Here is a 23879-nt window from a genome sequence, read left to right on the forward strand (position 1 = left end):
AGTCACTTAACCCCCACTGCCTAGCCCTTGCCACTCTTCTTAGAATTAGTAGTAGTAGTAGTAGTAGTAGTAGTAGTAGTAGTAGTAGTAGTAGTAGTAGTAGTAGTAGTCGTCTCTGGGTAACCGAGGATGACGATTGTCTTTGTGAAGGAGATTTAAGTGGAAAAGTCGAAGCACAGAGACAGTCCCGCTCTCTCGGCATTGGAAGCCTGGGTCCAGTGGCACGAAAAATTGTTATGCCTGGAGACTTCCTCAGCTGCATTGGATGGCTGTGTTGTCTTTTGTGCTCCATCACCCCCTAAGCTCTCCACAGTGCTTTGCTGCGTCGCCATCTCAGCTGTTGAACCTTCTTATTGGTTTCTTCCCTCTGTTCAGCTGAAGCAGTCTTCACATGCTGGGTGAGCAAAGCCCTGGTTCACCAGGGGTCCATGATGACCCGATGGCTACCCTCACAAGGTTTAGCCGGCCTGTCGAAGCCGTTGCCCGGGCTGTGGCCACTGCCAAATGCTAGCAGCTACTGGGAGCCACAAGTGAGAGCTGGGTGTCAGGTGAGGGTCAGAGGCTGGAGAGCTGCCCTAGGAGGGCACGACAAGCCCTCCATACCAGAGATACTACCCCTCCCTGAGCACCCCGTACCAGTAGTATGCAGATGATTATATGACAAACCATGACACAATCAGGCTGTAGTATCTCCAAATTTGGTGTTTCTTTGGTCTTTTTGTACCTCTTACAGTCTCTCAATACCAGTCATTCATTTAACTGACATCCACTTATTAGGTAACTACTGTATGCAGTGGATAGTGAAGGTATGGTAGATAGAGCTTGGAGTCAGAAGGAGTCATCTTCCTGAATTCAAAGCCAGCCTCAGATACTTACTAGCTCTGTAGCCCTGGGCAAGTCTCTTAATCCTTTTTATCTTAGTTTCCTCATTTATAAAATGAGTTGGAGAAGGAAATGGCAAAGTACTGCAGAATCTTTACCAAGAAAACCCCAAATGTGGTCATGAAGAGTTGGTCATGACTAAAAAAAAAAATGACTGAACAACAGGACACTAGGCTAGATATTGAACCACATTCAGAGATGATGAACTCTACTTCCAACTAGGGATGCAAGATCCTCACAGCTAATATGAAGATAGGACTAGGAGATCTACCATGGGGAGTATGGGTAATCCATCAAGCAATATTAGGAGATATATGAAGTATGGGTATTTGAGTTCATACATGATGAACATTGGTCATAAATTGTCAGGTGACTGAAGTTGTCATCAGTGGTAGAGATGGAGACATAATTTCAATAACAACCCAGTGTGGTTAATAAAATCAGTCATCTTTGGCACATTTACAAGGTGGCTACTTACTCCTATCCTAAGTGATCCTGGAATTGCCATACATCCATTCCAGTTCTGAATCTTCCCAACTTCAGAGAAATTCTTAAGCCCTTGACCCCATCCATTTCAGGGACTGGGGTCCTAGTGATGCTTTTCAGTTATTTCAGTCATGTCTGACTCTTCATGACCCCATTTTGGATTTCTTTGCAAAGATACTGAAGTGGTGTGCCATTTCCTTCTCTAAATCATTTTACATATGAGGAGAGTGAGGCAAACAGGATTACATGACTTACCCACAGTCACACAGCTAACAAGTGTCTACAGTTGAATTTGAACTCAGGTCTTCCTCATTCCAGGGCCAGCATTCTATCCACTATGTCATCTAACTGCCCTCAGTTACTGGGTAGATGTACCAAAATATATAAAGGATGAAAAAAGTGAGCAGTAAACCAGTTTATGGTTCATTCTAAAATGATGAGATAATCCCTACAGTAATTGCTTTGTGACCAGCCAGCATCATTGTTTTACTATCTATGATAAGGACCAATTTGGTGCTTTGCTTGCAACTTCAGTTAAACATGTTCATATCCATAAGCATAGCTTTAGGCAGAAATAAGGATGAAGGAAAGCATTTTTTCTCTAATAGGTTAAGGTTATTTTATTCAGGGGGAAAAAAACCTACTCTTGGAATTTATTCTGATTTTACTTCTCTGGCTGTTAGGCTATATATAGGTCTCTCTGTTTTGAAGTGACTTAAATGTTCAAAAAGTTAGCTAGAATTAATACATAAAAATAACCATTATTTCCCTTTGGGCACTGATAGCTCACTTGATAGGTTTAGCATTGATATAGTATTTCTATTCACTTCTCATGAAATCTTTGTGATGTAAGTCAAATTTTGTACACAGGGGAGAAATGAAGTAGAGAATAGAATCAATTATCCAGATAATTCAGGCAAAAAATAATCCCCTAAAACAAACCACTGAGAAAGAAATGCTGGTCTATTTTTTATTTGCTAATAGGCAAATCCACTGGTTACTTGCATAAGTGTTTCCATTATTTTGCTGGTGTAGTATTTTAATACCTGTTTTCCTTTGAAATTTCTATGACAGAGATGATTATGTTTTGAATGCTCTGAGTTACGTTGAGGGAATGGGAGACTTCCACTGGATCAAGTAAAAATCCATTTCTCCCACTTGCAAGGATACTAACTCTACTGAAATAACAGGAATTTTTATTAGAAATAAGAAAACCAACTTCTAAAAGTTATAAAATTGGAAAACCACTGTTTTTCCAAGTATCACAATTTTCTTAAAAAAACAAAATAACAATAAAAACCAACCTCTTATCTTCTATCTCAGAATCAATCCTTGGTACTGGCTCTAAGGCAGAAGAACAATAAGATCCAGGCAATTGGGGTTAAATTACTTTTTCACACAACACTTGAACCTTTTATACAAAACACAATCTTAAACTGATGCAGTCATGCCTGTAAATTCTGTTGGCTGCTGGTCAAGATTCTATTGAGGAGAGGCTTCTGGTGATGTTGGCAGCAACACTTTCTCCTGGCTGAAGAAAGGGGAAGGGAGCAAGAATTTGTTAAGAGGCTATTAAGTGGGAAAGTACTTTGGCAGAAACTAAGTATAGACCAATATCTTACACCATTCACTAAAATAAGGTCAAAATTGATACATGATCTAGACGTAAAAGGAGGTATCATAAGTAAATTAGCATGATGAAAATGTCATCCACAGCCAAAGAAGGAACTGTTAGAGTATGAGTACAGATCAAAGCATGCTATCTTCCACTTTCTTTCATGATATTTTATTTTATTTGTGATATGTGTCTCTTCTCATGAGGAGCAATATGGAAATATGCATTGCATGAATATAGGGATATAACTTCTATCAGACTATTTACCACCTTGAGGAGAAGGGAAGTAGGAAGAGAGAAAATATGAAATCTAAAATGTCAGAAAATGATTGTCAAAAATTGTTAGTAATTTTTAAAAATGTAAAAAAAAAGATAAGCTAGAAGAACAGGGAACATATTACCTGACAGATTTATGGATAGGAGATGGATTTATGAGTATATGAGATGGAGAGCATTTTGAGAAGTAAAATATAATTTTGAGTACAGTAAATTGGAAAGTTTTTGTACCAAAAAAATGTTGTCAAGAAGGAAAGCAGAAAATTGAGGGAGGGGGAAGACTTTAGACAGCCTTTTGGATAGAGATCTCACATCTAAAATATAGAGTTTTGTCAAATGTATAAGAATAAGAGCTGTACACTAATTGATAAATGGGCAAAATATGTGAATAGGCAATTCTGGGGTAAATAAATCAAAGTCATAAATAAATATATTTTAAAATAGTCTAAATCACTACTGATTAGAGGAGAAATGCATACCAAAACAATTCTGAATAGCATCTCCCACTCATCAGAATGGCTGATATGACAAATGCTGGAGTGGATGTGGGAAAATGGGTACAATAACACACTATTAATAGAGCTGTGAACTGATCCAACCATTTTGGAGAGCAATGTGGAATTACACTCAAAGTTATAAAACTGTATATCTTTAGATATTTCCAAGGACCTTGGGGGAGAAGAAAATAACCTATATGTTCTAAAAATTTATAGCAGCTCTCTTTGTGATAACAAAGAACTGAACATTGAGAGGATGCGTATCAAATGAGGAAGAGCTAAGCAACAAACTGTGATATATGATTATGGTGGGCTACTCTGCCATCAGAACCAATCTGAAGACTAATAAAAAAAAAACTTGGAAAGTTTTATATTTATATTATACAGGATAATGAACAGTGAAATGAGTAGTGAATATCATATAGAGCCATAGATTTAATTCTTAAAGAATAAAGTGTGAATGCTACCTCCAGAGAGTGAACTGGAAGGTGGAAACATGAAAGACAAAAAAAATTTTAACATGTATGTATCCCAGATGATAATGGAGGTGGGGGGGACACATGTATAAATTCAATTAATAAAAAACGAATGCCCACAAAATAAGTTTACTATGTGCTAAACACTTTAGAAATACTCTCATTTGATGCTTACAACCACCCTAGGAGGTGGATGCTATTATTAAACCCATTTTATAGCTAAGAAAACTGAAGCAGACAGTGAATAAGTAATTTACCCAGGAAATGCATCTTACCAAATCTCTAAGACTGGTTTTGAACTGTCTTTCCTAGGTCTCCAGTTCTGAGTCCTTAGTCTTTCCATTTGTTATTTGTTGACTCACTTCTACTGCATCCATACCATTTTCTTACTTGGTAATGTCTCCACAGAGCCTGGGCCTTAATCCAATGTCCCTGGACTCTGATTTGATCAATAATTCAAACTTTTCTGCTCTTTCAAACTAAAATTGCCAAAACAATAGGGTGACCAACCAGACATCAGCTCGATTCACTTTAGGATAGGTTGGTTATGCCCAACACCCATATCCCAGTAGCTCATCATAGATACTGACTTTTATCACCATTTAATCTGGATCTGTTGGCCATACTTTAAGTGATCATGGTTGACTTGAAGGTCACAGACATAGGTTTGTACCCTCCAAAAGTCCACTTATAATGGGTCTTCAAGTGGAGGCTAGTTGCCAATCAAAAATTTATTAAGCACCCACTATGTGCCAGGAATGGTTATAAGTGTTAGAGATTCAAAAACTTTCAAAAGACAATTTCTGTCTTCCAGAAGCTTATAATATAGCATGGGAGACAACGTACAAACATATACAAAGCAAACTATGTACAGAATAAATGCTAAGTAATAAACAGAAGAAAGGCACTAGAGTTAGGTATAACTGGGGAAAGGTTCCTATAGAAAGCTGGATTTTAGGTGAGATTTAAGAGAAGGTAGAGTGGAAGAGGGAGAGCATTCCTCACACACTCTCTCACACACATATACACTTGTTGAGAAGGCAAAAAATATAAAATCAATTATACATGTGAAATCAGATAAAACATTACCAGATAACTACATTACCAAAAAAAAAAAAAGCAAGAAAAATTAAAGTTCATCAGTTCTCTATAGATGGATGGCATTTTTTCATCATGAGTCCTTTTGAATTTTATTGAATGATTATCTTGATCAAAGAAGCAAAGTCTTTCACAGTCATTCATTACAATATTGTTGTTACTGTGTACAATGTTGTCCTGGATCTATTCACTTCACTTTGTGTCAGTTCATATAAATCTTCTCCAGGTTTTTCTTAAACCATTCTATTCATTGTCTCTTATGGCACAATAATTTTCCATCATGGTCATATAGTACAACTTATTCAACCATTCCCCAGTTGGTGAGGATCCCTTCAGTTTCCAAAATGAATAGGCAAATCAGAGAGAATTGAGACTAGAAAACTACCTCCCCTGTCTTAGAAGGATTTTTTCCAAGTATATTCCTAGTTATGAAAGCCTTAATGAATCTTTTCAAATGTGAACACTTAGTGGATGTTAGTTTTCAGAATTTTTGTATAAGGGAATGCTCCTTAAAAGTTCAGGGCTTCAACATTGAGTCTGATCATAGCTTTGCAAAATATGAACACTTTCAGAATTCTTGTGTAATGGAATAGTTCTTGAAAGCCCAGGACTTTGGTACAAAGAAGGAGTCTATAACAAGGAATTAAACTTACTGTAAAAGATATAGCTCTCCCTCCCTACACAATCCCTTCTGAGGGATGACTTTGTCCTTTAAGTGAAATAGAAAAGAAGCACCTGGTGGAATAAAGAATAATGGGCGATGTCTCAGTGTGAGCATTACTTGACCAATTCAGGAAACAAACTTAAAGAAGAATCAAGATCCCAATAGGATTTAGAGATGATGCAGAAGGGTAGTTAGTTGGTATAGTGGATAGAATGGTGGACCCAGAGTCAGGTAGCCCTGAGTTCAAATCCAATCTCAGACACTTACTCACTATATGATCCTAGGCAAGTCACTTAATCCTGTTTGCCTCGGTTTTCTCATTTTTAAAAAATGAGCTGGAGTATAAAATAGAGAATTAACCCACTATTTTTACCAAGAAAACCCAAAATGAGGTCACCAAGAGTTAAACATAATTGAAAAATGACTAAACAATAACAACAAAATAGATGATGCACACAGAAAAATGGGAAGATCAGAGAAGCCTTGCACTGCTTGAAAGCAAAGGCAGCTGGCACAAAGAAAGGGTCCTTGGAATTTGGGAATAAGGCTACATGGGCTGATCAGGAATTAGTTTTGTTAAGGGGGAAATTTGCTAATGAGAATTTGAATTACTCTTTTTTATATAAATCAAGTTTTTATAGTCATGATTTAAAAATCAGAAGATATGAGAGACATATTATGGCAAAATAGACTACATTCAATCTTGGCTCTACATCTACTATCTATACAGGCAAGTTATTTCATTGAAAATCTGTAAAAAAGAAATGTTTGGATTAGATGACTTCTATGTTCTCTCTTACTTCTAAATCTACAATAACTATAAAGTGGATTATTTAATCTAATCCTCTTATGTTGCAGATTAGGAAACAGTGTTTGTTCCAATAAAAGGAACTGACATACAAGATTTCACAGCAAAACAAGAGAAAGCAGTAAAGGGTGGAAGGAGTCAGAATTAAAAATCAGGACCTTGGCTAGCACTATGTCCACTATACTGTGCTGCTTTCCCCTCCAAGTAATTGTTCAGTTCCTGGCTTCTCTTCTCCAGTGCAGACAGACATCTTTGCCACGTTGGGAGACACTGAAATCTTCCTACTCCAGTATCACTTTGCTTATGTAGTATAACCTCTGGTAGAAGAAGTAAGTGTACTAGTTGGCGAATAGTGGGGTGGCTGGGATCATTCAACTACTCCTAATGACCTCCCTCATTATACTACTCACTCATTGTCTGGGTGGGTTTCCAGGTACAAATGTTCTTCCCCTGCTGTCCGGATTTGTAATTCTCTGTACTGTTTTCAGCTTCAAATCCTCAGTGAGAAAGGGAACTTTTGACAAAACACAGCCATAGTGCAAGCCTTCATTAGATCTTGTCTGGACTATTTCAATAGCTTCCTAATTGGTCTCATTACCTCAGTTGTCTTCCCTCCAATTCATCTTTCACAAAGTCAGCCAAGGCAATATCCTGAAAAACAAGTCGGACCATGTCATCTCTCACCCTCATCCCACTCTATCTCCAGTGGTCCCCTATGACCTCTAAGATCCAATATAAACTCCTCTTTTTGGTGTTTAAACTTCATTGCCACTAAATCCTTTCCTAGTTTTCCAAACTTCTTACATATAAATCCCATCCATTAATTCTTCAGTACAGCCTAACCAGTCTCATAAGTGACGGTTTCACCTCCTATCTCCATTTGGACAATCCCCTCATTCCTCTTGTAATTCCTACTGCCTTTAAGACTCAACTAAAGCTTCACTTTCAATTTGATCTCTTTCTTCATGCCCAACTTCCAAATAGCAGGTTCCCTTCCTTCCTAAACTACTTTATATTCAATTTGTGAGTAGTCTACTTACATATACATCCAGTGTATGTGTACATGTATGTGTATGTGGTAATATGTGTAATATACATATAATACACAAAATATATGTGCACATATATATATATACATATTGCACTTTAAAGATGTCTCCCCTACTAAAATGTAGGGTTCTCAAGGGACTCTTTCATTTCTGTAATCTCAGCATGTAATAGCATGCCTGGCACAGGGTAGAGACTTAATAAATATCTGTTGATTGATTGTAACCTTGGACATTTTAACCTTTTTGTGTCTGATGAGTATCCTAATCTATAAAATGAAAGTGTTGAAGCAGATGATTGCTGGTCCCTTTCAGTTGGGAAGTTTAGGGAGTCTATGAATTATTGAACATGCAAAAAAGAAAGGACTTTTCCAAATAAAAAACATAATGAAACAGAACTTTCCATCTAAATTTTGTATCTTCTCCAGCGCTTAGCAAAGTTAGAGCACTGCATACTGTAGGAACTTAATGTTTGTCAAATTAATAAATTGAGATTTGATTAATTATGAGCAAAGAGCAGAATCAAAGTGGGAAGAATGCTAGCAGCAATGAGGATACATGAATTGGAAACCATGAAGGGATTTTAAGTGAATTAGATCAGGTAGTTTTATAATGTCTCTGTTTACACAACTAACATTAGTAATAACAGCTCAACCATCACCTATCAACTACTAGAGGGCTGCAGCTTCAGGAATTGCATTAAAGAGGCAGCAGAATAACATTTCAAGCAGCATAATGTTATTGCAGAAAGGAAGGCAGTCATTTTATGGACAGGCAATTGAAGGGGGCTAGAATTAAATAAATATTTTCTTAGGTAGCAACAGCAATAACATAGGGATCTTCTTCTGCCTCCCCCACATTTCATACTCTCCTGTGTGTTCCATTTTCTTTTTTTCCCTTAATAATACAGTATTATTGGAAATGATTCAAGGCACCATGAAATCCTACATTATATGTAACAGCCAAAAGTTTTTTGTTTTTTTTTTTCCAGGAAGGTCAGTAACTCAGATGCACAGGGTGAACTCATTACTCATAGGATATTACCTGATAACCATATTTTCTGAAAGTAAAATAGGGGCACATGATCTGATGAAGGAAATTTCCTTTTTTGTAAATTTCCATTTAAAAGAGCAACTAGGGAACAGAATGGAAAGATTGAAAACAGGAGGAGCTGGGTTCAAAGACCTCAAATACTTCTTAACTGTTTGACCCTAGACAAGTGACTTAACCCTGTCTACCTAGCCCTTGTCCTTCTTCTGTCTTAGAACTGTTACTGAGACAGAAATTAAGGACATAAAAAAGTTTCATTAAAAGTTATACCCTCCACTAGAGGGTATAATCAATGTGCTGGGAGTCTTCTTTTAGATCTCTTGAAATTATATCAAGTAGGCAATCAGCTTTAAACTTACCCACCTTTTTCCTCCCAAATTATACATTTTTCTAATGATATCCTTTGTTGCTTATTATGATGGATAAAAAACCAAGGTCACTGCCAAGAAGGAATGAATTCAAGTCTTGCTCTGAAATGTTGCCTGGGCTAATCACTTAATCCCCTGGTGCTCTGGGTAACTCTCTAAAATTGTAATTTGCAGAAAGAGTGCTCATCTGCATGCGTGGATGGAATTTCCTCACATAGAAATTCCTTACACCAAAGGAATCATAGATCCAGTCCCTATCCCTTTCTTTAATCCTATTTCTCCAGCAAAGTCCCCTGCCACACAATACAAACAAAATTATTCATTCTCTAAAGAGCTTACACTTTAAGCCTTTTGGGGTGACAAGTTAAATATTTTTTTAAAAGCTGTTAGAGTATATTTTGCATCTACTGAACATGCCAAAGAAAGAGTATATAGGATAAATGTTATAAGGTCATAGTGCATCAAAGAATTTAGAGACCAAAGTGAGAGTAGAAATCACTTTTTTCTTATTTTACAACCAAAGAATTTTAGGGCAAAGCAATGCAATTAGTTGTCCAGTGGATTCCAACATATTAGAAATAGGGATAGGACTAGAAGTCAGAACTCTAGTTTCCCAATTCAGGATTCTTTACATTTGGAGGCAAAGAAGTGGCTCAGTGGGTTGAAAGCCAGACCTGGAGATGTGAGGTCCTGAGTTCAGATTTGACCTGAGATACTTCTTAGCTGTGTGACCCTGGACAAGTCATTTAATCCCCATTGCCTAGCCCTTGCTGCTCTTTTGCCTTGTTACCAATACACAGTATTGGATCTAAGGCAGAAGGTAAGTGTTAAAAACAAGATTATTTACATTACCACCATTCCCTGTTTATATTGCCTTCAATAATAAATAGAAACCATTGTGTAATATGGGATTGGCACTCATCATTTTTAACTGTATCAGTGGTGTCTCTACATTACCTATAACTGAAATTCATCTTCAGAAAATCAATGTGATTTAATTTAATCAACATTAACTAAGGATTTACTAGGTACCAGTTTACTGTATGTCAATGTTTCTAAAAATTCACATCATTTAGCATTAGAAATAAATTAGGAGGGGCAGCTGGGTGGCTCAGCAGATTGAGGCCAGACTTAGAGACAGGAGATCCTGGGTTCAAATCTTGCCTCAAACATTTCTTTGCTGTGTGACTCTGGACGAGTCACTTAACCTCCATTGCCTAGCCTTTACCACTCATCTGCTTTGAAACTAATTCTTGGTATCACTTCTAAGACAGAAGGTAAGGGCTTATAAAAAAAGAAAGATATTAAGATTCAGTTTTTACTTTGTTTCCTTTTTGTATGAAGAAGTAGGACTGATTTATTTACTCCAGTCAAGATTCATTATTTATTATTGTTGGTGTTCAATCATGTCTGACTCTTCATAACCCCATTTGGGATTTTCTTGTCAAAGTTACTGGAGTGGTTTGCCATTTCCTTCTCCAGCTCATTTTAGATGAGAAAACTGAAGCAAACAGGGTTAGGTGACTTACCCAGGAACACAAAGCTAATTAGTATCTGAGACCAGATTTGATGAGTCTTCCTGACTCCTGCTCTGATGTTCTATCTCCTGTCCCCGCTCACTGCCAGTAGTTATTGGTCATAGGATATTTTGTTGTTATCATTGTTCAGTTTGTGTCCTTCATGACTTCTATATCAGGCTCCCACTCTCGTATGATGTCAAGTCTAGCAGCTAGAACCGTAGGCAATGATGGTGTTGGAAGGAAGAACCACCAATGGATAACAACAATGGCTCACGCTTATCCAGGCACAACCAGCAAATACTCAGCTCACCCAAGTTTCACTCGTCATTCTACATAATAGAATTATGTGAACTAATCCTAATCATTAATAATAACAAACACTAACATTTATCCAGCATTTACTATGTCCCAGGCACTAGGTTAAAGGTTTTACGATTATTATCTCACTGGATCCTCACAACCCTGAGAGTTAGCTGCTCTTATTATCCCTATTTTACAGTGGAGGAAAGTAGCAAACAGAGGTTAAGTGATTCGCTCAGGGTCACACAGCTTATATAAATGCTTAAAGCTGGATTTGAACTCGGAGCTTCATGACTATTGGCCAGGAGCTCTATTCACCACACCATCTTACTGCTCATAAACTAGTGAGATTTTTTGTTTTCTAGGCATTTTTTTTTGGTGGGAAAGAGGAGCAATGTTCTCTGATTCTGGAAATAGTGGGGACCCAATTTTGTACAGAATTGAATGATGACTTTCATGGTGAAAGGCAGAGATAAGATGCTGTTTCTGAGGGATGAAAAATGAATTTGATCATTTTGAGGACTGTTCCATAGAAAAGCTAAGAAAAAAACAAATGTGATCAAAAAATGAACGGTCCCTTCTCCAAAGAGATCTGGGAAGCTTAATGGGCAAAAACTAAGATGGTAGCTACCTGGGAAGAAGAGAGAAGTGAATAGCCAGTGTGCTCTTGCCTCAAAGCCAAGAAGAGACTGTGGAGAAAGTAAAGAGTGAAAGTATTGAGTAATTGGAGACCAATTTAGAGGAGGAAGAATCTAGAATGAGAATGGATGCATAATAACTAGCACTAAATAGGCTTGCCAATTATGTGTATTCCAATTCTGAGAGAACAGACTGTCTAGCATTGGGGAAGAGGGAGAAGAGGAATAAAAATAAAGAAAAACAGACTACAGTAACAAGTATATTATTTAAATTAAAGATTAGGAAATTTGCTGGTAGCTTTTTTACCCCATAGAATATCAGTTAGGGTCATTATTATCTTTGCATCACCAATTCATTGATATCTTTTAATGGAGGAATTCCTTCTACCTTTGAATTGAATCTGTTTTAGGGAACTGCCTGAGGCACATGGAGATTAAGTCCTTTGCCTATGTAGAAGGTTTTTATTGTTCTATTTTTCAGTGGCATTAGACACCTCAAGACCCCATTTGAGGTTATCTTGGCAGATACTGGATTGCTTTGCTAATTCCTCCTCTAGATCATTTTGCAGAGGAGAAACTGAGGTCATTTAACTTGCCCAAGGTAATATACCTAGTAAGTATCTGAGGTTAGATTTGAACTCATTTTCCTAACCCTAGGCTTGGTGCTCCATGTATAAGATTAAATCACAGCTATTGTGCCTAGTTGACATTAATACTGGTTTATTGAATTTGTGAAAGGTGACCTTAAGTAAAATTGTGGAAGAGGTGTCTGTTTGTGGTTTCCCCCTTTCTGCAACCTTCTTGTACCTTAATAGCCCTTAATAGCCAGAATTTAGTGTTGTTTCCCTAAATAACCATCTACAATATTCTCTACAATACCAACCTTTCTTCTTCCCTACTCCCATCATATTTACTTTTCCATTGTCTTTATTTCTTTAGACTCTGTTTTCTACTAGGATTAATATTAAAAAAAAAAAAAAAACTTACCTTCCATCTTGGAATCAATACTGTATATTAGCTCCAAGACAGAAGATCCATAAGGGCTAGGCAATAGGGGTTAAGTGACTTGCACAGGGTCACACAGCTAGGAAGTATCTGAAGCCAGATTTGGACCCAGGACCTCCCATCTGTAGACCTGGCTCTTAATCCACTCAGCTACCCAGCTGCCCCCTACTAGGATTAATATAACAAACTAATTCAGAAATATTGGTAATAGTTTGATATGGCACCTCTCTCAGATAACTTTTTTAAATACAAATCACCAAAGTTTTAACACAAAGGAGAATGTAACAAAGAATTCTAGTGATATAATCTTTTCTGTCTTTTTTGGAGTCAGAGGAAGCTGGAATGCCTCTGGTATTTTCTAGCCGAATGACCTTGGACAAATCATTTTACTTCTCTTGGCCAAAGTTTCTCATCTACAAAATTAGAAAGCTGGGTAAGATTGTCTCTGAGGTCCCTCCCAGCTCTAGATCTATTTTTCTAGAATATGACTTCCTCTCTCTTCACCTTTTATATAGATTGATTGACAATAATGATTATGAATGATTTAAATGAATTAAATGAGTATTAATAACGATAATATAACAGTCCGTAGTAATATTAAGACAGAATGATTTCTTCACAACCACTTTGGGAAGTAATGAATGTATTATCCCTATTTTATGTATAAGGAAAGCAAGGTTCAGAGAGGACCAATTATTAGCCATACTGGGAGGAGACAGATTAAATTATACTTGAATTAACCAGAGTAACTAAGCAAAATTCTTGATTACTTAGAATGTGTTTGGTTACTCTCCATTTTTAGAAGATAGCCTTTCTTACTGTCACTGTACTCCTGAAGACTTCTTTGAAAATGTGTTCTTTAAAAAATATGACTGTTCAGAGATGTTCTGGTATTACCCTATACTTTCTCCAGCTTAAAAAATGGTATGATAGGATTGATGTTTAAGATAATGATTCTGAGACATTTTGAGATCTTCTGTCATCCAAGAGAAATTTAATGTGTTTACTCTGTTGTATTTTTTTTTTACTCTGTTTATTTTTTTTATTTTTATTATTTACTCTGTTGTATGTTTGCAAAAGTAGGTAAGGTGACTAAACATTTTGAAGCAAAGAACTTCAGCGAGGGTTGATAGAGAAATTATTTGCTAACTAAACCCTTGATTAATTAGAGCATTAAATTAAGCACAACCTGGGCTCTATCTCCAAGGTTTCTTCCAATTTTAAATCTTCTGTTCCAATGATACTGATCCAATGACCTTAGTCTGTCATATTACTAGATAGGAAACAATTTATTCTCTTAAGACTAGCATATAAATTATGTTTTTTTTAATCTTAAAAAGAGAATATTCGATGTTACAGCAACCTGCTTTTAATGTTGTAATAACCATAATGGTACAATAATTAATGTTACCAGTGGTTGGAGATGAAGTGATGACACCATTCAATTAAATTCAATAAGTATCTATAATTTGCTATGTACTAGGCTGCCTACCAGGGATACAAACACAAACCAGTCCCTGCCTTCAAGACACTTATAGTTTATGTTAGTAAGCCCATATGTAAATGTAAGGAAATAGAGAATATACTAAATATTAATCCTTGCTACGGATAGGTTATACTACATCCAAAATACAGGCTTTTGTTTCCATTGCAGGAATCTAATATTGTTGTTTTTGGGGAATTCCAGTCATATCCAATCCTTCATGATCCCATTTGGGGTTTTCGTGGCAAAGATACTGGAGTGATTTACCATTTCCTTTTCCAGCTCATTTTACAGATGAGAAGTTAAGACAAAGAGGGTTAAGTTACTTGGCCAGGATCACATAGCTACTAAGTGTCAGAAGACAGATTTGGACTCACTGAGTCTTCCTGACTTTAGGTATAGCACTCTATCCACTGTGCCACCTAACTACCCCATTCAATATTTTAAAGAGGCCTGATCAACATCCAAGTAGAAAATAACAATAATAACAACAACAAATGACAATAGCTGGTATTTACGTAGCTTTGTTTTCCAAAGCCCTTTATTTATCTTATTTGATCTTTGCAATAGCTCTAGGAGGTAGATACTATTATTATCCCCATTTTATGGAAAAGAAAATTAAGGTATATAAATTTTCCAGGGTCACACAATTAGCCAGAGTCTAAGGCAAGATTCAAACTCAGGTCTTACTAACTCCAACTCCAGCATTAAACCCTGTGCTGCCTTAGCTGTTGTAGACAAATGAATATGCCATTATTTTTCCAAAAAAATGAATTAAATATTTCACACGTGTACTTACCACATTCCAGTTTATATTTTGCTTGCTTATCTGTCCAATATACAAGTAGATTTTGAGCTCCTTGAGGAAAGGTACCAATACTTTGTTTCTATTGGCATTATCAGAACCCAACAGAGAGCTGGACATGATTAGTCTCCTAATAAATCAATGTTTATTAAATACATACTATGTACTAGGTACTGTGCTAAGTGCTAGTGAAACAAAAAGAGATGAAAAACAGTTCTTGCCCTCAAGGAGCTCACAATCTAACAGTAATTAATAATTAAATAGTTAATTAATCTGATTTTATATGAAAATTTCTTATAATTCCACTTTAAATAATCAGCCATTCTTCATTTTTCCTCTGGGGTCCCCAAAACAATGAAAATATGATTTGGTTTTTGAAAATATGATTTTCATACAACTTTTCAGGAACAATTGTGTTGTATACACTAGGGTACACTTGTGTAAATGATACTGCAATTGTTCAAAGATTTACCACTAGACTGGAAGCAGTCAAGATTGATCAACTTGAATTTAAAGGGCTGATATTGTGGAGTCTAAGAAGGACATTCATTTTCTCTTTTTTTTTCAGAGTTCTGATAGTATACTTTGTTTGCATTCCTTTCCACAAAGATAAAAACTTGTTACTAGGTTGTCAGCTCCCAAGAATCGATTGGTCATCCAGGAGATTATTCCAAGAAGTTCTGGGTTCCTAGATTAGGCTATTTCTTTTTCTTATGTCTTCAGAGTTAAATAAACATGTATTGTCAGACTTTAACACAACATATTATTCTATTAAATAAACTCCCTGGATTGAACCACCCCTTCTGTTACCCCGTAGGTAAGGAGGGAGTTGGGGAAGCTTCATTTCATAATTGCCATGACAAAGGTCTTACACTTCAGAAAGGTATATGAAGAGACTATGAGTCTATAATGGTCTAAAGTTTACCTCTTACAGCAGTGGAATCCAGAGGCTATTGAGAAATATCCCGTTGGGGTACATGTAAAAAAGATCCAGGAGCTAGGAAGAGAGGCAGTTAAGTGGTACAAGAGATAAAATCTTGGCTTTGGAGCAAGGAAGCCTGAGTTACAATTTTGCTTCATACCCTTAGAATCTATGTGACCCACAGCCTCATTTGACATCTCTAAATGTCAATTTCCTCCTCTCTAAAATAATGGAGTTGGGTGCCATGGACCTCTCTAGTTTAAAATCTAGGATCCTGGGATATAACACTATAGAGACAGGGAGCATGAAGATGAATGGTACTTTCTGGAATATTTGATGTTTTAAATTCAAGAAACATGGAGATGGTAGGCAATATATTTTTTTGTTTTTTATTTTTATTTTGTCTTTTATTTTCTGAAAATTGAATATCATTAGCAAACTGCTAAAATTGTCCAAACGCTTCAGGAATTTATTGAAATAGGGCAACCGTATGTACTTAGGAGGAGCAGCTAGGTGGTGTAATGGATACTCATCTTCCTAAGTGCAGATCTGGTCTCAGATACTTACTAGCTGTGTGACCCTAGGCAAGGTACTTAATCCTGTTTGCCTCAGTTTCCTCATCTGTAAATTGAGGTGGAAAAGGAAATGGCAAATCACTATAGTATCTTTGCCAAGAAAAACCCAAATGGGGTCACAGAAACAACTGAAATAACTGAACAACAAAATATCCTCATCTGTTATAAATAGATATTTTCCTAAAGCATAAAATCACTTAATCAAATTATACTGGCTCATTGTCTTACATTATGAATTCAATTATCTATTTTTACTCTTTTGTTTTGGGTTGGTACTGCTCCTTAATATTTTAACTTTAAATTTCTCCCTCACTAGGAAGTGAACTCCACGGCAAGGAAAGTTTACACCTTCACACAAAAAGTTCATCTTATCTATAAAATGACACCACTTCTTCAAGGAATAGTAATAGGTAGTAAAAATTTTACCTGCTACCTGAAGCATGTCTGAACACAATTTGTAAAAGAAGGATATTCATGAACTAAAGAAATGAAACTAGGATGGTGAGAGAACTGTAGAACAAATCTTAAGGAGTATGAGAGTACTCTTCAAGTATTTAAAGATCTGTCATGAAAGATTGTTAGAATTGTGCTTATTGGGTGCATAAGGCAGTATTAGCAGCAACTGGTAGAAATCACAAAGAACAAAACTTTCAAATAATTCATTAGGCAAAGTATGAAGGTAAGGATAAAGGGGGAATTGTAGAATACCTCAGAGATGCAGAAAAACAGAAATATTTCAAATATTTGTATATACTTCAAGGCAAAAAAAAATAAATTTAATGAAGGGCCACTAAAAAAATAATATAAAAATATAATCTTGATAACTAAATCAAGGAGAAGACAAAACAGAGGAGTAAAAAATGTAGACCAATGTCTCTAATGAGCACTGATGCAAAAAATTAAAACAGAAACAGAAAAGGGAAACAAAAGAAAAGAAACAAAATATTATCAAGGAAGTCACAATAACAAACCAATAAGATTATACATGATGACCAAGTTGGAGTCATTTGAAGAATACAGGTTTGGTTCAATAGTAGGAAAACTATCTAAATGATAGACCGTATTAATAATAAGAACAAACCAAACCATGTAATTTGATAAACATATGAATAAAAAGTCTCAAAATAGATTCAATACCCATATTATTTTAAAATCAGAAAACATAGGAATAAAGGGATCTTTCCTTAATTTGATAAGTACTATCTATCAAAAACTAAGAGGAAACATTACCTGCAATAAAAATAAATTATCCATAAGATCAGGGGTAAAGGAAGGATATCTATTGTTAGCATTAATGTTTGCTACAGTGATAGAAATTTTAGCTATAGCAACAAAACAAGAAAAAAGAAAGTAAGAGATTACCAGTAGTAAAACCAAGATTATAGAGTAGAGGGAACACTAATTCAAACTCCTCCAACATTCCTCTCCAAACAACTTCAAAATAACACGTTAAATAGGCACAAGGACTTGTTTGTTTTTTTTTTTTTTTTTTGAGAAAAACAAAACCAATGAAATAGATAAAAGCTAAGGCAATAAAGTTAACTAACAATAAAATTGATTTTACCAGTGCCAGAGCCAAGAGAAAAATCAAGGTGAGTCTTTCTTCCCACTTCAGACAATTTAGGAAGTCAGAAAAAGAGCCTGGTGATCCTTGAGGGTGGAAGCTGAATTGGAGCCCAAGTGGATGAAATACCAACAATGGAACCAAATGATGGTGAAGAAGCAGCAGCAACTTTGGGAACTCTCAGATATAAAAAGTAAGGGAACCTGGAAACTAGTCAGAAAGAGATTACAGAGGACCCCTATGATACCACTGGATATGGGACTGGATACTATTTGACAACTCCATTGCCAACTTCTGAATTATAGTTCAAGGGCTAAGGGGACCACTGTCAGTCAAAAGGGAAATGCAAACTACCCAGATTAACCAAAGAGGAAAATAGAATACCATTAAGTCCCTAGGAAAAAAATCCCCATGATCAAATGGATTTACAAATTAATTCCAATAAACACTTAAGAAATTAATCCTTAGATAAATAAATAACTAGATAAACAATTGATAAACTGAAAAAGTAGGTAAAGAAGGATTCCTACCAAATTCCTTTTATAACATAAATATAGTTGTGTACCTAAACCAGGTAGCTCGAAAACGGAAAAAATAAAACTATAGGCCAGAATCATAGAGCTGTGGAAAGCCAGATTTGAATTCATTAAGATGATTCTACCTGACTCCAGGCCCATTGCTCTATCGACTGCACAGGGCACCTGGAGTCAGGAATTTAGGAAGATCTAAGTTCAAAGTCTATAGTCAGGAAGGATGGAGTTCAAATTCAGCCTCAGTCACTTATTAGATTTATTATCCTGAGCAAATAATAACCCAGTTTACCTCAGTTTTCATTTTGTCTCAGCAGAATGAGAAAGAGAAGGAAATGGCAAACCACTCCAGTATCTTTGCCAAGAATAGGGTCCCTAAGAGTTGGACATGACTGAAAATGATATGGAGTATCTGTTTAAATCCTAGAATAGACATTATTTGTAATGTGTTTGAACTTTGAGTCTTCCCAAAATGATTAAGGATGAAGCAAAGATGTCCATTATCACCACTATTATTCAATATTGTATTAGAAATGCTAGCAATAGTAATATGACAAGAAAAAGAAATTGAAGGAATAAAAATAGGCAATAAGGAAACAAAACTGTCACTCTTTGCAGATGATATGATAGTATAGACAACCCTAGAGAATCATCTAAAAACCTGGTTGAAATAATTTATAATTTAAGCAAACTTGCAGGATATAAAATAAACCCACATAAATTTTTAGCATTTCTATATGCTACCAAAAAAAACTTAGCAGAAATGGATGGAAGGAAAAATTCCATTAATAACTACAGATAATATAAAATAATTGGGAGTCTACCTGCCACCAGAAACTCAGTGACTACATGAATATAATTACAAAACACTTTTTATCCAAATAAGGACAAATCTGAATAATTGGAGATATAGTAATTACTTATCAGTAGGCCAAGATATCATAAAATGAAAAATCTTCCAAGTTAATTTACTTATTTAGTGCCAAACCAATCATACTACCAAAAATTATTTTATAGAGCTAGAAAAAATAATACAATTTGTCCATAAGGACAAAAGCTCCAAGGAATCAATGGGAAAAAATATCAAGGAAGGAACCCTAGCACTAGCAAAACTCAGAATACACTAAAACGCTATAGTCATCAAAATGATTTGGTACTAAAAATAGAGAGGTAAATCAGTATGATATATGAGGTGCACAATATATAAATATGCTAATGAATAAGTAGCCCAGTAGCTTATAAACACACACATCCCAGTTATTGGGGTAAGAACTCAGATTCAAGGGGAAAAAAACTGCTGAAATAGAAAGTAATGTGACAAAATCTAGGTACAGATAAATATTTCACACCATATTCCAAGAGAAGCTCCAATGGAGTGACTTAGACATAAAGGGTTAAATTATAAATATCTTAGAAGAAGGAAGAAAGTACTTTTCAGACCTATGGAGAGGGAAAGAGTTGATCTCCAGAAGATAGAGAAGCTCAAAAAACATAAACTGGATAGTTTTAATTATAAACAATTAAAAAGATATTGTACAGATGATGCCAAATGCATCTAATAATATAAAGGAAACAGGAAACCATTTTAAAAAATCATTTTAACAGCGACTGCTAGGTGACTCAGTGGATAGAGAGCAAGTCTAGAAACCAGAAGTCTTGGATTCAAATCTAGCCTCAGAAATCTCCTAGCTAAGTGACCCTGGGCAAATCACTTGAACCCAATTGCCTAGACTTTACCACTCTTCTTCCCTTGAACTAATATTGGATATTGATTCTAAAACAGAACAAAGAAGTTTAAAAATATATCTGAGGCAAATTTATCTGATAAAGATTTCAATTGTCACATAAAATAGATTCATAAGAATTTATAAGAATCATTCCCCATTTGATAAATGCTTTAAGGATACAATAGATACTTTTCAGAGGAAGAGTTAAGTTACCAATAGCCATAAGATAAATGCTCAAAATCATTAATAATTAGAGAAATACAAGTTAAGACAGCTCAGGTTTCTATCTCATACCCAACAGATTGGCAAAGTTGCCAATAATGGAAATTGACAACTGTTGGAGGGGCTATGGGAAGCCCTAGTAGGAAACAATGGAGGTCATTGAATGGGGCAAAGGGATGGCCTGGTCAGCCTTGAGCTAAGTGAAGGATAAACCAGAATGGAAAGTGGAACTTGAGGAAGATCAACCAGAAGGTATTGTAACAGCTGAGCTGTGAAGAGATAACAGCCTGTCCCAGATAGGTAACAGTATCAGGGGAGAGAAAGAGGATACATACAAGAGATGCAGAAAAGGTAGACTCTAGAGGTCATGTTGAGTGATTCAATATGAGGCATGAGAATAAAGAGTTAAGGATAACAACAAGTGATTTGGAGGATTTGGGTACTTCTTTGAATGTGCATTAGCTGCTGTACTACTGTTTTAAAAAGCTGTTACTTGGTAGAAAATCATGTGCACTCACACTGTGGATCATGGCCAACTTAAAAACAAAATGGAGCTCATTTTGGGGTGAGAAAACCGTTGTGTTCTGCTCTACTTGGTTGACACCTTTTCATGGAATGTAAACTATATATTTTTGATTTTTTTGATTTTTTAAAAACTTTAATATTGTTTTTCTTTGTATGTGCAATAGAGTATTTGGGTTTTCTTTTTTCTCTCTTTTTTGTACTTAAAGCACAATTTACAAGTATGAATGGTTTTTTGATTTTTCACTAGAATAAATTTAAAATGTCCATTAGCCCTAATTTCAATGAATACCAAAAAACTTTAGAACTATAGAAACCTGCCTTTGATTGCTAAATATTATGGGACTGATTAATGATTGTGTCTGATTCCAGGAGAAGGGATCACAAAAGAGCCACTGCACAGTGCCAAGGAGAACAAAATTAACCTGCACAGTGCCTAAGAGCACAAGGTCAAGGAGAACAACCAATCCCAGTGGGATTGATGAGATTATGTGCCAAGACAGGGGACTTAAACTTATTTGGGGAATCGAGGAAACATCTGTTTGCAAAGTCAGACATGGGATTCCCTCATATCAGATCCAGACTTCTACCAAATACTTCAGTTTGGCTGCCATTTTGGATCCCCTATCCCTAAAAGCAAAGGTAAAATCAGACAAGGGAATGATATTTCCCATTTCCTTCAAAATCTAGTCTCTTTTCTCTTTCTTTAATAGTATGGCAAATTTTTGTAGTCCTGGTTGCTTATTGGGTAAATGAATAATTGCTACTATAGGTTTGTGGGACATATACCACTTTAATAAGGTGCTGATTCAAGGACCTGTTATGGGCTTATTCTTCCTTTCTTAGAATTTTTACACATGAGATTTTGATATTTTATGTTTCATCCAGAAGAAACCTTTTTTCTTTTTTATTTGGGTTTTTTAATGTTTTTTTATTGTCTTTTAATAATTGATTCATATACTTCATAACTCAGCCATGTATTCTGGGGTGATCTGTATGTTGGTCAACACCCTCCTCAGGGGAGATTGTGCTATTGTCATGAAATTCTAGACTTACAAAATTTTTTCTTGTTTGAGATTAATTTTAGGATAAGAAACTTGCTACCTCCATGAATCAAGAAAGTGAACTGTTTGGAGAAGGAGCCATGAAGATGCCTGCAGAAACCACACACTGCACCAAAAGATCTAGAATGAACTTTGGGATGTAGTGAATTGAACTGAGGAGGGTTGAATGCATTTATTTTGAATGTACACTCTTATTCCAAAGGGGATTGCCCCCTAAGTGGCTTTTTGTCAATGTACCTAGCAATCATTGGTTTTGTTCTCTTTCTCTTTTATCTCCCTCTTATCCCCAAATTATTATAATTTCCCCTTAGGAAGTGCAATGTATCTCCAGTTAAAGATCTTTAGAGATATAAGTTGGGTATGTGTACATACTGTGTATGTGTATTGGGGAAACTAGGCATGTAAATCTGGGAGATTTCTACATACTCGTTTCCCAATGGAATCCCAGGGTGATTGTATAATTAGAATTTTCTCTCTTGCACTCTTTTCCAGCATCCCATTTGCATATTCACATGTGTATATGTACTTAGGAGGATATATTTTGATGTAGTTCCACCCTCTCTCTCTCTCTCTCTCTTTCTCTCTCTCTGCTCCCAGGAATGTGGCTGTGGCAGTTGGGTGAGAACTAAGTAAGAGAATTTTATTCATGTGGTTTTACTCAGACTTTCAGACTTTTGCTCTTTTAATTCTCTTCTTCAAGTGATAAATAAATCTTATAAAATATAATACTTGGAGTTATTGATATTAATTTAAATTTTGCAGTAGAAAATCCAGTCTCACTAAGATATGTAGTTGGAAAGGGGAGCGGTATTTTAATAGGCAAATCACAATTTAATATTATTAGTAGCAGATTTGTAATAATTAATATTATTATGAAAATATTTTTGGCTTTGCAGATCCCTGAAAGGGTCTCGGATACTCCTAATGCTTCTTGGACCAAATTTGGACCAAACTGCTAACCCTGGAAATTCCTTGTAACTCTGATATTCTGTGATTATGAGTCTAAAAAAATCTCACATTACTTGGAATATTATTAAATATGAATTTAACTATTAGTTCTCTTTTTGTCCAAACCCTTGCCTTCTGTCTTAGAACTCATACTAAATATTGGTGCCAAAGGAGAAGAGCAGTAAGGGCTAAGCATTTAGGGTTTAATGATTGCTCACGGTCACACATGACCCAAATTAGAAAGTTAACAATCAAAAGACAATATTGTTTATGATTAGAAAAGCTCCAACCAGGTGAGCACATTGTTGACCTTGAAAAAAAGAAATATAAATAAGAGTAAAAACATCAGCTCTCTCATCATTCCCCAGAAAATTTTTAACTCTTGCAAAATGGTCAATACAATTAGGAGATAGAAAAAGTCTAGAAGTAACATCTGTCAGTTATTATATCTGGATCAACTGATTAATATATGTGTTTAAGTATTTATTATGTGCCAAGAACTGTAATGATTAAGGATTAAAAATAGAAAATCCCTACTCACAAGGCACTTTTATTCTAATGAAGAAATATATATGTATATATACAACCTATATATAAAGAAAATAAATATAAATAATTACAAACTACTTAAATATAGTTTAGAGGGAGCAGAAATGATTTCATACAAAAGAGCTCAGTCTTAAAGGAAAATAGGGGAAATGGGGGGTGATATTCCTTTGCAGAAGAAGGGAGAATGCAGGTATAATATCATGAGTGAGGAAGAGAGCAGGACAATTTGGCTAGATTGC

Source organism: Monodelphis domestica, chromosome 1, assembly GCF_027887165.1.
Source record: "Monodelphis domestica isolate mMonDom1 chromosome 1, mMonDom1.pri, whole genome shotgun sequence".
Classification (NCBI taxonomy): Eukaryota; Metazoa; Chordata; class Mammalia; order Didelphimorphia; family Didelphidae; genus Monodelphis; species Monodelphis domestica.